A 17855-nucleotide genomic window follows, 5' to 3' on the forward strand; every position below is an offset into this window, starting at 1 on the left:
CAGGTAATAGGAAATCTTCAGCCCAATAACTGTCAAATCAGCATCTGATGGTACAGCAATCCACATTCATCCACCCTTGTTCTTCTGTCTTCCTAATCACTCTATCAATGTATACACAGACTTCTCTGAACTTGTTTTCTGATTTCATATGCAAAGTTTATCAAGCTTATCTTTGATCCCATTATTTCTTTTCTCTATACTTACAGATACTGTTGTCCACAAATAAAAATTCAGATACTATATCGAGGTTTGCCTTGACATTTCATTTATGGTTTACCTAGTCTACAGCTCCAGCCTAGCAGGTCTGAAATTATCCTAGCCCTCTTGCCCTGTGCAAAACTTTGTAGGCATAGATAACAACCTGTCAAAGCATGTTTCAACTGATCTTTCTTATAGCTTGCAAAATATTTCTGATGTTTCTAGCCTTTCTCTTCAATTTTCTCTTTCTATGAAGTCCTGGTAGGCATAAAGCTCTTTATATCTTGAATGCACTTGGCTTTATAAATTGTTACCTTTTTTTCCAAACAAGCACTTCATGCTATGTTTCTCCTCACAGCTCAGAAACTGTGGAGAGATTTGCAGGACTGCCTCATTGTGTCGGTTCTTTCCCTAACACATGCTTTCATGTGATAGCTATCAAAACCAAAGAAAAGTCACTGGGCTGCTTCTTGTTGGACTATTGTGTTATTTTCACACACCTTTTTTGTTGCTGTCTTTTTGTCTCTTGTCTTAATACCTGAACTGTGAGCTCTTAGTGTTACCGAAAAGCTCGGAATGAAGAACTTATTAACACCAATTTAGTGTAGATAAGCAGACACTTCTTTATTGACGGCCGGGTGCGCGGGCGAGTCCTCTCACGAACCACGCACACTTGTCACCAAAACAATACACCTTATATTAAGACTTATTGATGCATATTCATTAGATTTCCAAGAAAAGTTATACATATTCATTAGATTTTTGGGAAATCATTAGCATATGTGAATATCTTTTACGCAGGCGCAGTGAAGGTCTCTCCGAGGCGTGGTAGGTCTTGGAGGCGGGTAGCTTTTGACCAGGAGGTGTGTTTTGGTATTATAATGAAGCAAAGTTCGTCTAAAGTTCATGATTTCTTCACCGATGTTATGGCACAGGTGCAATCCATCCTTTTTGACAGTAGCTATGCGGTTATCTCTAACGGCTCTAGCCAGGGACCTTCCAGGAGCCTTGTACCGCACATTCTATCTTTGGGGATCGGCCACTGCGTTCCAAACAGGGCCGTTGTCAGGTAACGTACTGACAACTCTTACACCACCCCGTTGTCAGGTATTTCTTTATCTTGTTATTTAAGTTCTAAATGTTCCTACTAGATGATTTTAGCCAATTTCTCCAGCCTTGATACGGGGCTATACAGGGGATTTTACAGCAGACACTGGTTGGTGGTTAAATATATAAAATACAACATACATATGATTTTGCTAAAATATTAAAACTAAATATGATTAATTCTAACTAATAACAAATTCATGACAAAGCAGTACATTTCCCTCCTTTGAAAGTGTTGAAAATTATTTCAATACTTTCACATCATCTATCTAATATTTATTTATTATTATTCTGAGAGTCAATATTTGTTTCGGCATATACTACTGGTGGTGGACTGCATTCTGGTGGAACAATTGGAACCTTTCTCATGATCATGCAATTTACTGTAATTCTATTGGTAAATTGTTTCTTCAGACATTTTTTTCAGGAATGCTAATCAATTGTTTTGTTTCTACTTGTCTTTTTGTTCCTGATTATCAAATCAGTCCAGGTTTCTACTATCATTATCTGCTGAACTAATATAAAAAGAACAAACACAAACAGATATGAAAAATTAGACATGTTTCAGAGTCAGTTTTAAAGTTTTTGGATCCCGGCTAATAATTTTTCATGGAGTAGGTGTTTTCTTCACTTGAATGTAGTGTATCCAAACATCTGATTTTGTAATTCTAATAGCTGTGAAGGTGGTTAACAGTATCTGGAAGGGTCTTTTTCAATGTTCCTGCAGGGTTCGGAAGTCCACGTTTTCACATAGACATAGTCTCCTGGTTGTAAGTTATGCACCGGAACTTCCAGGGATAATGGTCTATTCTATACACTGTTCTTCGAATTGCAGTCAAAGTTTTTTTAAGGAAAGCAAATAGTTATACACATCTTGTTTTCTTTTACTCATGTTCGGGTTTGGTTCTGGAGATTCATAAGGTTTCCATACAATAATTCATAAGGACTGACTGAGGTTCCACTCTTTGGCTGTATTCTGATTCGTAATAATGTCAATGGAAGTGTTTGAGGCCTTTTAAATTAGTCTCTTGACAAATTTTGCTTATTTGTCTTTTAAAGGTTTGATTCATTCTTTCTACTTTCCCACTGGATTGTGGCCTCCATGGGGTATGCAAATCCCATGTGATACCTAGAATTTTGTTAACATTTTGGACCACTTCTGCAACAAAGTGTGGACCTCTGTCAGAAGAAATTCTAATAGGAACTTTAAACCTTGGAATTATTTTCGTAGTAACCATTTTACTACTTCTTTTGTTCGTGTGGAACGACAGGGAAAAGCTTCTGGCCATCCTGTAAAAGTATCAACCCCACCAGGATGTACCGATACCCATTCTGTCTAGGTAGTTCTGAAAAATCTACTTGCCAATAATCTCCAGGCTCTGTACTAGATTTTATTCGACCCTTTGAACTTTTTCCTGATTATTGGATTATTTTTCAAACATACTTCACATTTTGCAGTTATTTTTTTTTAGCTATTCTAACATTCTGAGTGATACCTCTTGTTTTTGTAAGGAAGTTACTAAGGCTTCTGTTCTCCAGTGACACTCCTGATGCTTTGTTTGAATTATTTCTCTCATCAAAAAGGGTGGAACTACTACTGTCCTTTAGGTGTTACCCACCATCTGGCTAGGTTTTTCTTAGCATTTAATAATTGACCTAGCTTATCATCCTCCTCTGAGTATTTTCGTTTTTCCCTAGGGAGAGTTACTGTTTTGGAGGGAATTAATGTTATTTGCAATGTTCGTTCTTTTGTTACCTTTCTTGCTGTTTGGTCGGCTAAATTATTTCCAGTGATTTCCTTTGTGTTTCTAATTTGATGTGTTTTACAGTGTGATTGTTACCTGATCTGGTTTCTGAACTGTTTGTAATAATTGTAAAATTTCATCTTGGTGTTTAATATTTGATCCCTGGGAGGACAATAATCTTCTTTCTTTCCACAATGCTGCATGGACATGTACCACTCCAAAAGCATACTTTGAATTGTCCAAATATTTACTTTCTTCTCTCGCTTAGTTCTAAAGCTCGAATCAAAGTAATAAGTTCTGCTTTCTGAGCTGAGGTGGTACTTGGCAATGCTTCTGCTTCTATAACTGTGGTGTCTGTTGTTACCGCATATCCAGTGTATCGAACTCCTTGTTCTATAAAGCTGTTACCATCTGTATACAGTCCCAGTCCGTCGCTCCAATGGTACATCCTTCAAATCTTCAAGACTGGAATAAACATACTCAATAGCAGCCAGGCAATCATGTTCCAATTGTCCTTCTTCCTGTATGGAACTGTATGCAGGTAGATCTTTCTTCTGTAGCAATCAATATGTCATCCACATATTGTAGAAGTAAATGTTCAGGCCTTGGTTTGTCCTGTTTCCAGATTTGAAGCTCTTTTGCCAGCTGGTTTCCAAAAATTGTCAGGCTATTTTTAAATTCTTGGGTTAGTCTTGTCCATGTCAGCTACATCTTTTGCCCAGTTTCTGGATTTTCCCATTCGAAAGCAAACAACTTTCTGCTTTCCTTCTCCAAGGGTATGCAAAAGAAAGCATTTTTTTTAGATCAAGCACTGTAAACCACTGATGAGTCTCCTTTAACACTGTTAACAATGTATAAGGATTTGCAACCACAGGATATGTGTCTTTGGCTATTTGATTCACTGCTCTCAAATCTTGCACTAACCTGTATTCTCCCGAGGGTTTTCTAACTGGTAAAATAGGAGTATTATATTCAGATTCACATTCCTCCAAAATTTTATACTTCAAAAATTTGTCAATCAATTTCTTTAACTCCTGTGACTCTGGTTTAATTGGGTATTGTTTTTTTTTACTGTTCCTGCACTTCTTTTAGATCTATTTTTACAGGTGCTGCTAATTTTGATTTACCAGGAATCTGTTTCCCACACTGTAGGGATCACTGCAAAATCCACCTCTGGTGGAATTTCTTGCTCCTCCACTTTTTCTTGTATCATTAGGATTTCTCTGTTTTTGACTCAGGTATCTTCAAAAAGAGTTCTCCTTCCTCAAAAACAATTTGTGCATTTAATTTAGATAACAAATCCCTTCCTAACAAGGGTATCGGGCATTCTGGTACATACAAAAATTCATGTGTAATTATTTTATTTCCAAATTTCAAATCCAGAGGTTGCAGGAATGGTCTGTTTTCTTCTTTCCCTGTTGCTCCTACTATGTTTGCCGTTTTTGTTCCAATTTTTCCTTTACAAGTATTTAATACCGAAAATGTCGCTCCTGTATCTATTAAATTTACTTCTTTTTCTCCAGCTTAATTATAACCAGAGGCTCAGCTGGGTTCCCCCCGGTCCCCTTCATTCATCCAAAACCATCATTCTGGCTACCTTCTTTTGAATATTTCCTCCTGAACACTGCACATTTTTAGGACAATCTTTCTCCAATGTCCTTCCTCCCGACACAAAGCACACTGATTCACTCCTAAGGGGGTGTTAAAATTCCGATTGCTAAAATTCATAAATCCTCTCGTCCACTGCCACTCTCCACCTCGTCTCTTCCTTACCTCGTCTCTGTCTGCTGTTCCTGTCATTACGGCCAGTAATCTATTTTCTCTGATTTTCCTTTCTTCTTTTTCCCTGTTATTATATACTTTCCATGTTGTCTCCAACATTTTATTCAAACTCCTTGAATCCTCTCCCTCCAGCTTCTGAAGTTTCTTTCTTATGTCTGGTGCCGACTGCCCCATAAAAATCAAAGCCAACTGTATCTGAGCCGCCTCTGTTTCTACTCTTAAATCAGTATATTTTCTGGCAGCTTCCTTCAATCTTTCCAGAAACGCTGAGGGAGATTCATTCTTATCTTGCCTCTCCTCATATAATTTAGACCAATTCAAAGATTAGGCATAGCATGTTTAACTCCATATAAAATCTATTTCTGATACCGACTCAGCCTTTCTCTATGTTCCTTATTTGGATCCCACTGCGGATCCCCAGACAGAAAATTCTGTTCTAATGTTCCACCTATTGTCCACTCAATACTGCCACTTCTGCCTGTGCTTTGCCAGTTTTTAGTACCATCTGCTTTTCTGTATCATCCAACAAATTATCCAAGATCACCTGTAAATCACTCCAGTCTGGATTCTGCGTTTTAATTATAGTATCCACTACTCTGCCAACTCTCTCAAGATCTTCTCTATATACTCCAGCTGCCTGCTTCCAAGCCATCAAGTCCACAACCAAAAGGGGGCACTTTACATACACTGGTCCATTGTTACCAACTCCCTGCCTCAAGGGAGCTATTGTTTGTGCCTGCTGTCAGGTCCTTCGAGAAATGGGGGTAATCACAACTTCAGACGGTCCTTCCCCTGTATCCTCTATTCCACGCTGCTTTCTGTTCTTCCATCTGTTCCCTATGCTCTCACCCCCAATTCCTTCCTCTCCTGGGAGGGGATATATCCAACTCTGGCCCTTCATCCTCTTTGGGGGCAATATCACATGCCAGACAACATTTCTTCTCTTTCTTATTATCAAAAGTTATAGCCATTACCAAATTGTCCCTACTAACTAGCTTGCACTCATTCTGCCAATCTTGTCTCTGCCTTAAGTAAAAAAAATAAATCCACATAAGGTACTTCACTCCATTTCCCTCTCTTCTACAAAACAACATTAACTGCAGAATGGTGTTATAATTCAGTGTCCCATTCACGGGCTACCTTTCCTGATCCTCTAATGTATACAGAGGCCACCAATGATTACAATATTCAATCATTTGATTTTTACGTAAATCATCATATAATTCACCCTAATGTGCCAACAAACATCCCAACGGAGATGTTTTCGGTATCTTTCCATCAGTGGACAAATTTCCCATACTCTTACTCTTAAATAATTTGGCAAATGCCATTATGTTTATACCCAATACTAAATATCTATTAAATATATAACAAATATCAAAATCAATAATCAATTGTCAGATGTTAAATACCAAACCAAATACCCTAATATCTGGAAGGTTTTGAAGGGTCTTTTTCAATGTTCCTGCAGGTTCGGAAGTCCACGTTTTCACATAGATTAGTCCTCCTGGTTGTAAGTTATGCACCGGAACTTCCAGGGATAATGGTCTTATTCATACCACTGTTTCTCGAATTGCAGTCAAATTTTTTCTAAGGAAAGCAAAAGTTATACACATCTTGTTTTCCTTTTACTTGCATGTTCGGGTTTGGTTCTGGAGATTCATAAGGTTTCTCCATACAATAATTCATAAGGACTGACTGAGGTTCTCTCTTTGGCTGTATTTTAATTCGATAATGCCAATGAAGTGGTTTGAGGCCTTTTTAAATTAGTCTCTTGACAAATTTTGCTTATTTGTCTTTTAAAGGTTTGATTCATTTTTCTACTTTCCCACTGGATTGTGGCCTCCATGGGGTATGCAATCCCATGTGAATCCCCAGAATTTTGTTAACATTTTGGACCACTTCTGCACAAAGTGTGGACCTCTGTCAGAAGAAATTCTAATAGGAACTTTAAACCTTGGAATTATTTTCGTAGTAACCATTTACTACTTCTTTTGTTCGTGTGGAACGACAGGAAAAGCTTCTGCCATCCTGTAAATATCAACCCCACCAGGATGTACCGATACCCTCATTCTGTAGGTAGTTCTAAAAAATCTACTTGCCAATAATCTCCAGGCTCTGTACTAGATTTTTATTCGACCTCTTTGAACCTTTTTCCTGATTATTGGATTATTTTCAAACATAGTTCACATTTTGCAGTTATTTTTTTTTAGCTATTTTTAACATTCTGAGTGATCCCACTTGTTTTTTGTAAGGAAGTTACTAAGGCTCGTTTTCCAGTGACACTCCTGATGCTTTTGTTTGAATTATTTCTCTCATCAAAAAGGGTGAACTACTACTTGTCCTTTAGGTGTTACCCACCATCTGGCTAGGTTTTTCTTAGCATTTAATAATTGACCTAGCTATCATCCTCCTCTGAGTATTTTCGTTTTTCCCTAGGGAGAGTTACTGTTTTGGAGGGAATTAATGTATTTGCAATGTTCTTTTCTTTTGTTACCTTCTTGCTGTTGGTCGCTAAATTATTTCCATGTATTTCCTTTGTGTTTCTAATTTGATGTGTTTTACAGTGTATGATTGTTACCTGATCTGGTTTCTGAACTGTTTGTAATAATTGTAAAATTTCATCTTGGTGTTAATATTTGATCCCTGGGAGGACAATAATCTTCTTTCTTTCCACAATGCTGCATGGACATGTACCACTTCAAAAGCATACTTTGAATTTGTCCAAATATTTACTTTCTTTCTCCTCGCTTAGTTCTAAAGCTCGAATCAAAGTAATAAGTTCTGCTTCTGAGCTGAGGTGGTACGTGCAATGCTTCTGCTTCTATAACTGTGGTGTCTGTTGTTACCGCATATCCAGTGATCGAACTCCTTGTTCTATAAAGCGTTACCTTCTGTATACAGTTCTCAGCCCAGTCGCTCCAATGGTACATCCTTCAAATCTTCAAGACTGGAATAAACATACTCAATAGCAGCCAGCGAATCATGTTCTAATTGTCCTTCTTCCTGTATGGAACTGTATGCAGGTAGATCTTTCTTCTGTAGCAATCATATGTCATCCACTATTTGTAGAAGTAAATGTTCAGGCCTTGGTGTCGTTTCCAGATTTGAAGCTCTTTTCCAGCTGGTTTCCAAAAATTGTCAGGCTATTTTTAAATTCTTGGGTTAGTCTTGTCCATGTCGCTTAGATCTGCTAATGCTTTCTTTTTAAAGAAAAAGGGGGAATTGTTGTGGACACATATTTAGCTAACGGTCACAAGAGCATTCCAGACGCCTTTAGAAGGCCTTGAACAGAATAAACAAGAAGACAAAAAAAAGAAAGATACCAATTAGAAAAACACAGGTGCGCATTCCACGATAAAGAGAACTTGGCACAAACAACCTCACTTCGGCAGTTTATCTTGACCAATTAGACTGAGACAAGTCTCGCATGTTTTAGTTAGTATAACCAATTATGTTTTATGTTTATGCGCGTGTACAGTGTTGATATAACCAATCATTAAGTGTAACTAAGCGCGTGGACGGCACATGCTAACCAATCAACAGATGGCTTATGCATGAGCAGGAACTAGAAATAATATATAAACCGAGCTATTTGTACAATAAAGGGGACTTCACTTGATCATATTGGTCTGTGTGTGATGTCCTGAGCCTCCGCAGGTTAGCACCTAGTATAAAGGCATCTGGTGTAATCCACATCTACAGTACTAAAGTATAGAAGCAGGTAATAGGAAATCTTCAGCCCAATAACTGTCAAATCAGCATCTGATGGTACAGCAATCCACATTCATCACCCTTGTTCTTCTGTCTTCCTAATCACTCTATCAATGTATACACAGACTTCTCTGACTTGTTTTCTGATTTCATATGCAAAGTTTATCAAGCTTATCTTTGATCCCATTATTTCCTTTGCCTCTATACTTACAGATACTGGTGTCCACAAATAAAAATTCAGATACTATATCGAGGTTGCCTTGACATTTCATTTATGGTTTACCTAGTCTACAGCTCCAGCCTAGCAGGTCTGAAATTATCCTAGCCCTCTTGCCCTGTGCAAAACTTTGTAGGCATAGATAACAACCTGTCAAAGCATGTTTTCAACTGATCTTTCTTATAGCTTTGCAAAATATTTCTGATGTTTCTAGCCTTTCTCTTCAATTTTCTCTTTCTATGAAGTCCTGGTAGGCATAAAGCTCTTTATATCTTGAAGGCACTTGGCTTTATAAATTGTTACCTTTTTTCCAAACAAGCACTTCATGCTATGTTTCTCCTCACAGCTCAGAAACTGTGGATGAGATTTGCAGGACTGCCTCATTGTGTCGGTTCTTTCCCTAACACATGCTTTCAGGTGATAGCTATCAAAACCAAAGAAAAGTCACTGGGCTGCTTCTTGTTGGACTATTGTGTTATTTTCACACACCTTTTTTGTTGCTGTCCTTTTTGTCTCTTGTCTTAATACCTGAACTGTGAGCTCTTAGTGTACCGAAAAGCTCGGAATGAAGAAACTTATTAACACCAATTTAGTGTAGATAAGCAGACACTTCTTATTGACGGCCGGGTGCGCGGGCGAGTCCTCTCACGAACCACGCACACATTGTCACCAACAAATTACACCTTATATTAAGACTTATTGATGCATATTCATTAGATTTCCAAGAAAAGTTATACATATTCATTAGATTTTTGGGAAATCATTAGCATATGTGAATATCTTTACGCAGGCGCAGAGTGAAGGTCTCTCCGAGGCGTGGTAGGTCTTGGAGGCGGGTAGCTTTTGACCAGGAGGTGTGTTTTGGTATTATAATGAAGCAAAGTTCGTCTAAAGTTCATGATTTCTTCACCGATGTTATGGCACAGGTGCAATCCATCCTTTTTGACAGTAGCTATGCGGTTATCTCTAACGGCTCTAGCCAGGGACCTTCCAGGAGCCTTGTACCGCACATTCTATCTTTGGGATCGGCCACTGCGTTCCAAACAGGCCGTTGGTCAGGTAACGTACTGACAAAACTCTTACACCACCCCGTTGTCAGGTATTTCTTTATCTTGTTATATTAAGTTCTAAATGTTCCCTACTAGATGATTTTAGCCAATTTCTCCAGCCTTGATACGGGGCTATACAGGGGATTTTACAGCAGACACTGGTTGGTGGTTAAATATATAAAATACAACATACATATGATTTTGCTAAAATATTAAAACTAAATATGATTAATTCTAACATAATAACAAATTCATGACAAATCAGTAACATTTCCCCCCCTTTGAAAGTGTTGAAAATTATTTCAATACTTTCACATCATCTATCTAATATTTATTTATTATTATTCTGAAGAGTCCATATTTGTTTCGGCATTATACTGGTGGTTGGACTGTATTCTGGTGAAACAATTGGAACCTTTCTCATGATCATGCAATTTACTGTAATTTCTATTGGTAAATTGTTTCTTTCAGACATTTTTTTTCAGGAATGCTAATCAATGTTTTGTTTCTACTTGTCTTTTTGTTCCTGATTATCAAATCAGTCCAGGTTTCTACTATCATTATCTGCTGAACTAATATAAAAAGAACAAACACAAACAGATATGAAAAATTAGACATGTTTCAGAGTCCAGTTTTAAAGTTTTGGATCCCGGCTAATAATTTTTCATGGAGTAGGGTGTTTTCTTCACTTGAATGTAGTGTATCCAAACATCTGATTTTGTAATTCTAATAGCTGTGAAGGTGGTTAACAGTATCTGGAAGGGTCTTTTTCAATGTTCCTGCAGGGTTCGGAAGTCCACGTTTTCACATAGATCTAGTCTCCTGGTGTTAAGTTATGCACCGGAACTTCCAGGATAAGGGTCTATTCTATACCACTGTTCTTCGAAATTGCAGTCAAAGTTTTTTCTAAGGAAAGCAAATAGTTATACACATCTGTTTTCCTTTTACTTGCATGTTCGGGTTTTGGTTCTGGAGATTCATAAGGGTTTCCATACAATAATTCATAAGGACTGACTGAGGTTCTACTCTTTGGCTGTATTTTAATTCGTAATAATGCCAATGGAAGTGTTTGAGGCCTTTTTAAATTAGTCTCTTGACAAATTTGCTTATTTGTCTTTTAAAGGTTTGATTTCATTTTTTCTACTTTCCCACTGGATTGTGGCCTCCATGGGGTATGCAAATCCCATGTGAATACCCAGAATTTTGTTAACATTTTGGGACCACTTCTGCAACAAAGTGTGGACCTCTGTCAGAAGAAATTCTAATAGGAACTTTAAAACCTTGGAATTATTTTTCGTAGTAACCATTTTACTACTTCTTTTGTTCGTGTGGAACGACAGGGAAAAGCTTCTGGCCATCCTGTAAAAAGTATCAACCCCCACCAGGATGTACCGATACCCAATTCTGTCTAGGTAGTTCTAAAAAATCTACTTGCCAATAATCTCCAGGCTCTTGTACTAGATTTTTATTCGACCTCTTTGAACCTTTTTCCTGGATTATTGGATTATTTTTCAAACATAGTTCACATTTTTGCAGTTATTTTTTTTTTTAGCTATTTTTAACATTCTGAGTGATACCACTTGTTTTTTGTAAGGGAAGTTACTAAGGCTTCTGTTTTCCAGTGACACTCCTGATGCTTTGTTTGAATTATTTCTCTCATCAAAAAGGGTGGAACTACTACTTGTCCTTTAGGTGTTACCCACCATCTGGCTAGGTTTTTCTTAGCATTTAATAATTGACCTAGCTTATCATCCTCCTCTGAGTATTTTCGTTTTTTCCCTAGGGAGAGTTACTGTTTTGGAGGGGAATTAATGTTATTTGCAATGTTCGTTTCTTTTGTTACCTTTCTTGCTGTTTGGTCGGCTAAATTATTTCCAGTGATTTCCTTTGTGTTTCTAATTTGATGTGTTTTACAGTGTATGATTGTTACCTGATCTGGTTTCTGAACTGTTTGTAATAATTGTAAAATTTCATCTTGGTGTTTAATATTTGATCCCTGGGAGGACAATAATCTTCTTTTCTTTCCACAATGCTGCATGGACATGTACCACTTCAAAAGCATACTTTGAATTTGTCCAAATATTTACTTTCTTCTCCTCGCTTAGTTCTAAAGCTCGAATCAAAGTAATAAGTTCTGCTTTCTGAGCTGAGGTGGTACTTGGCAATGCTTCTGCTTCTATAACTGTGGTGTCTGTTGTTACCGCATATCCAGTGTATCGAACTCCTTGTTCTATAAAGCTGTTACCATCTGTATACAGTTCTCAGTCCAGTCGCTCCAATGGTACATCCTTCAAATCTTCAAGACTGGAATAAACATACTCAATAGCAGCCAGGCAATCATGTTCTAATTGTCCTTCTTCCTGTATGGAACTGTATGCAGGTAGATCTTTCTTCTGTAGCAATCAATATGTCATCCACATATTGTAGAAGTAAATGTTCAGGCCTTGGTTTGTCCTGTTTCCAGATTTGAAGCTCTTTTGCCAGCTGGTTTCCAAAAATTGTCAGGCTATTTTTAAATTCTTGGGTTAGTCTTGTCCATGTCAGCTACATCTTTTGCCCAGTTTCTGGATTTCCCATTCGAAGCAAACAACTTTCTGCTTTCCTTCTCCAAGGGTATGCAAAAGAAAGCATTTTTTTTAGATCAAGCACTGTAAACCACTGATGAGTCTCCTTTAACACTGTTAACAATGTATAAGGATTTGCAACCACAGGATATGTGTCTTTGGCTATTTGATTCACTGCTCTCAAATCTTGCACTAACCTGTATTCTCCCGAGGGTTTTCTAACTGGTAAAATAGGAGTATTATATTCAGATTCACATTCCTCCAAAATTTTATACTTCAAAAATTTGTCAATCAATTTCTTTAACTCCTGCCTGACCTCTGGTTTAATTGGGTATTGTTTAATTTTTACTGTTCCTGCACCTTCTTTTAGATCTATTTTTACAGGTGCTGCTAATTTTGATTTACCAGGAATCTCTGTTTCCCACACTGTAGGGATCACTGCAAAATTCACCTCCGGTGGAATTTCTTGCCCCTCCACTTTTTCTTGTATCATTAGGATTTCTCCTGTTTTTGACTCAGGTATCTTCAAAAAGAGTTCTCCTTCCTCAAAAACAATTTGTGCATTTAATTTAGATAACAAATCCCTTCCTAACAAGGGTATCGGGCATTCTGGTACATACAAAAATTCATGTGTAATTATTTTATTTCTAAATTTCAAATCCAGAGGTTGCAGGAATGGTCTGTTTTCTTCTTTCCCTGCTGCTCCTACTATGTTTGCCGTTTTTGTTCCAATTTTTCCTGTACAAGTATTTAATACTGAAAATGTCGCTCCTGTATTCACTAAGAATTTAACTTCTTTTTCCCCCAGCTTAATTATAACCAGAGGCTCAGCTGGGTTCCCCTCTGGTCCTCTTCATTCATCCAAAACCATCATTCTGGCTACCTCTTTCTGAATATTTCCTCCTGAACACTGCACATTTTTAGGACAATCTCTTCTCCAATGTCCTTCCTCCCGACACAAAGCACACTGATTCACTCCTAAGGGGGTATTAAAATTCCGATTGCTAAAATTCATAAATCCTCTTCGTCCACTGCCACCTCGTCCTCTTCCTCTACCTCGTCCTCTGTCTGCTGTTCCTGTGGTTACGGCCAGTAATCTATTTTCTCTGATTTTCCTTTCTTCTTTTTCCCTGTTATTATATACTTTCCATGTTGTCTCCAACATTTTATTCAAACTCCTTGAATCCTCTCCCTCCAGCTTCTGAAGTTTCTTTCTTATGTCTGGTGCCAAGTGCCCCATAAAAATCAAAGCCAACTGTATCTGAGCCGCCTCTGTTTCTACTCTTAAATCAGTATATTTTCTGGCAGCTTCCTTCAATCTTTCCAGAAACACTGAGGGAGATTCATTCTTATCTTGCCTCTCCTCATATAATTTAGACCAATTCAAAGATTTAGGCATAGCATGTTTAACTCCATATAAAATCCATTTCTGATACCGACTCAGCCTTTCTCTATGTTCTACTTTATTTGGATCCCACTGCAGATCCCCAGACAGAAAATTCTGTTCTAATGTTCCACCTATTGTGCCACTCAATACTGCCACTTCTGCCTGTGCTTTGCCAGTTTTTAGTACCATCTGCTTTTCTGTATCATCCAATAAATTATCTAAGATCACCTGTAAATCACTCCAGTCTGGATTCTGCGTTTTAATTATAGTATCCACTACTCTGCCAACTCTCTCAAGATCTTCTCTATATACTCCAGCTGCCTGCTTCCAAGCCATCAAGTCCACAACCAAAAAGGGCACTTTTACATACACTGGTCCATTGTTACTAACTCCCTGCCTCAAGGGAGCTATTGTTTGTGCCTGCTGTCAGGTCCTTCGAGAAATGGGGGTATGAAACACAACTTCAGACGGTCCTTCCCCTGTATCCTCTATTCCGCTGCTTTCTGTTTCTTCCATCTGTTCCCTATGCTCTCACCCCCAATTCCTTCCTCTCCTGGGAGGGGATATATCCAACTCTGGCCCTTCATCCTCTTTGGGGGCAATATCACATGCCAGACAACATTTCTTGTCTTTCTTATTATCAAAAGTTATAGCCATTACCAAATTGTCCCTACTAACTAGCTTGCACTCATTCTGCCAATCTTGTCTCTGTCTTAAGTAAAAAAAATAAATCCACATAAGGTACTTCACTCCATTTCCCTTCTCTTCTACAAAACAACATTAACTGCAGAATGGTGTTATAATTCAGTGTCCCATTCACGGGCTACCTTTCCTGATCCTCTAATGTATACAGAGGCCACCAATGATTACAGTATTCAATCATTTGATTTTTACGTAAATCATCATATAATTCACCCTAATGTGCCAACAAGCATCTCAACGGAGATGTTTTCGGTATCTTTCCATCAGTGGACAAATTTCTCATATTCTTACTCTTAAATAATTTGGCAAATGCCATTATGTTTATACCCAATACTAAATATCTATTAAATATATAACAAATATCAGAAATCAATAATCAATTGTCAGATGTTAAATACCAAACCAAATACCAAATGCCAAATATCAAAGTTTCAAATACCAAATACATATATCAAACACCAGATATTAAATAAATACAAATAACAATTGTTGCCAGGTAATGGAGTCTACCTACTTGCCTAGGGCACGGACAAAGCCGACTTCCCTAAGCAAGAGTCATAACCAATATCCCCTGGCAAGATTATTAACCAGCAAATATATTCACACTTTATAACTTCCAACCTCAATAAAAGACACTACAATCGTTGCCAAGACTCACTTCATGCTCAATTGCACATCCCACACTTACAACACTCACGATACTTCCAAGTACACAATATATCTCACTTTTTTCCTTTTTTTTTTCCTTTTTTTTTTCCTTTTTTTTTTCTTTCTTTCTTTTTGTTTTTTTTTTTTTCTTTTTTTTTTTTTCTTCCTTTAGAATTTGGGACTCAAACCCAAAATTTCCAAAATGCTTTTGAAGCTGGGACTCTAACCCAGAATCCTCAAAAGTTGTGGGACTCTAACCCACTCCCAAATTGTCCAACCCAGCAATAGCTTTTGCTTATGTCTTACGGGCAGACGCCTAGGCTTCTACTTCCTTCAGGATCCTTTTGTCCAACCTTGCGCAGCTTTCGCCGCGTCTGACAGGCAGACGATACCGGTGGGACTCTAACCCACTCGGGGGGACTCTAACCCCAAACAATACCGGTGGGACTCTAACCCACTCGGGGGGACTCTAACCCCAAACAATACCGGTGGGACTCTAACCCACTCGGGGGGACTCTAACCCCAAACAATACCAGTGGGACTCTAACCTACTCGGGGGGACTCTAACCCCAAACAATACCGGTGGGACTCTAACCCACTATCCTTAATATTTAAAAGAAGTGTCTTACCAAAATCCAGGGGACGTCGCAAAGAGCCTTATGGATCGGGGATCGATGGGTATCCCCGAGAAATCCTCGGTGCCGGCAGGAACCGATCGGTCCCCGACTCCTCCGGTCTCTCTCAGCGAGGTCCCATCTGGGTCGCCAAAACTGTTACCGAAAAGCTCGGAATGAAGAAATTATTAACACCAATTTAGTGTAGATAAGCAGACACTTCTTTATTGACGGCCGGGTGCGCGGGCGAGTCCTCTCACGAACCACGCACACTTGTCACCAAAACAATACACCTTATATTAAGACTTATTGATGCATATTCATTAGATTTCCAAGAAAAGTTATACATATTCATTAGATTTTTGGGAAATCATTAGCATATGTGATATCTTTTACGCAGGCGCAGTGAAGGTCTCTCCGAGGCGTGGTAGGTCTTGGAGGCGGGTAGCTTTTGACCAGGAGGTGTGTTTGGTATTATAATGAAGCAAAGTTCGTCTAGAGTTTATGATTTCTTCATCGATGTTATGGCAACAGGTGCAATCCATCCTTTTTGACAGTAGCTATGCAGTTATCTCTAACGGCTCTAGCCAGGGACCTTCCAGGAGCCTTGTACTGCACATTCTATCTTTGGGGATCGGCCACTGCGTTCCAAACAGGCCGTTGTCAGGTAACGTACTGACAACTCTTACACCACCCCGTTGTCAGGTATTTCTTTATCTTGTTATTTAAGTTCTAAATGTTCCTACTAGATGATTTTAGCCAATTTCTCCGGCCTTGATACGGGGCTATACAGGGGATTTTACAGCAGACACTGGTTGGTGGTTAAATATATAAAATACAACATACATATGATTTTGCTAAAATATTAAAACTAAATATGATTAATTCTAACTAATAACAAATTCATGACAAATCAGTAACATTAGGGTCGTGATCTGTCTCTTTTTGTTCTGTTTGAGTGTTGTCTTAATGTTACCTGATCAGAAAGTAACTCCCGAAACACACAAAGTATGTTTAGAGAGGAGACATTGCTTTATTCTGTGCAAGGTGGAAGATTTCCACAAATCAAGCACACCTACTGAGGTTTTCAGTTCATACTTAGACACTACAGTTAAAACACCATGCCTATCTAATACATATGTTCCGCCTAACTATTGCATATTCGTTATGTTGAGCTGACATGTTGTTCTCTTGAGCAATCATCCCAGAGTCTTCTATGCCTGCGCGGGGGTCTCTGGTGGTCTTCGGTGGTTGTTTGGGGAAGGATACCGCTGCTCCTTTTGTCCTTTTGTGGTCATGTGTCATCTGAGGACACCAGGGTCTTTGTTTCTCTTGCCAACCCCTGGTAGGAGGATGTATGTCCTTGATTAGCAAGTCTGTGACTCTGAAATGTCTGTTATCTGCTGCCTTGACTATTATCTAAACACTCCTTAAGCATCCTCTATTGTAAGCAGAGTCTTAAACTAGATAAGCTTTACCTTGAGTACACATAATCTAAACAGTCCTTGAATAGCAAGCATATCACACTTCTCATGTTTTAGTTTTTTATCTTTAAGCTATCACATCCTTCTTAGTTGTTAATCAGTCTTTTGAAGGCTTGAGGCAACAACATTAGTTATTGTTATATTGAAAGATAAATTGCTTACCATCTCTTGCCTGCAAAGCACACATTTTTGTGTGTTGATCAGGTATTTAATTAGAAATCAGGTTGTTTAATTAGAAGTGTCTTTATTTAATGAAAGCCAGGTGATTATCAGTTCAGGGCACTATAGGTTGGTCTTTGTATGTCAGAAAGATTTTTCATGAGAGCCAGGGCTGTACTTTTCTTTCAGCTAAGAAGGTGGGAATTTGTTATCTGTATGTACCAGGGTGATTGCCTGCAGAAATATCTCTTCGAGTTAGTTCTGAATGCCCTAAGATTTAGATTGAGTTTTTCATTTTGAGCTGTAAAAAGTTCAAACTGGTTTTTCTGATGCACAGTTTGCCATTTGAAGTTTATAAGGACTCTCCTGGGATTTTATCCACCAGAGGACAAATTCGTAAAGTTCTTGAGACAGCTGGACTCATTTCCCTATATAAGCAGAATATATCTGGTGAGGTGGCATCAGCACAGATTGTACATCTACAG

At 38.3% G+C, this 17855-nt stretch overlaps 1 pseudogene; it reads left to right on the top strand.

Moving 5' to 3' along the window:
* LOC121232414 overlaps positions 1-17855 on the top strand; it is a 250283-nt pseudogene that overhangs the window by 153963 nt on the left and 78465 nt on the right.

Source organism: Aquila chrysaetos, assembly GCF_900496995.4.
Source record: "Aquila chrysaetos chrysaetos chromosome W unlocalized genomic scaffold, bAquChr1.4 W_unloc_3, whole genome shotgun sequence".
NCBI lineage: Eukaryota > Metazoa > Chordata > Aves > Accipitriformes > Accipitridae > Aquila > Aquila chrysaetos.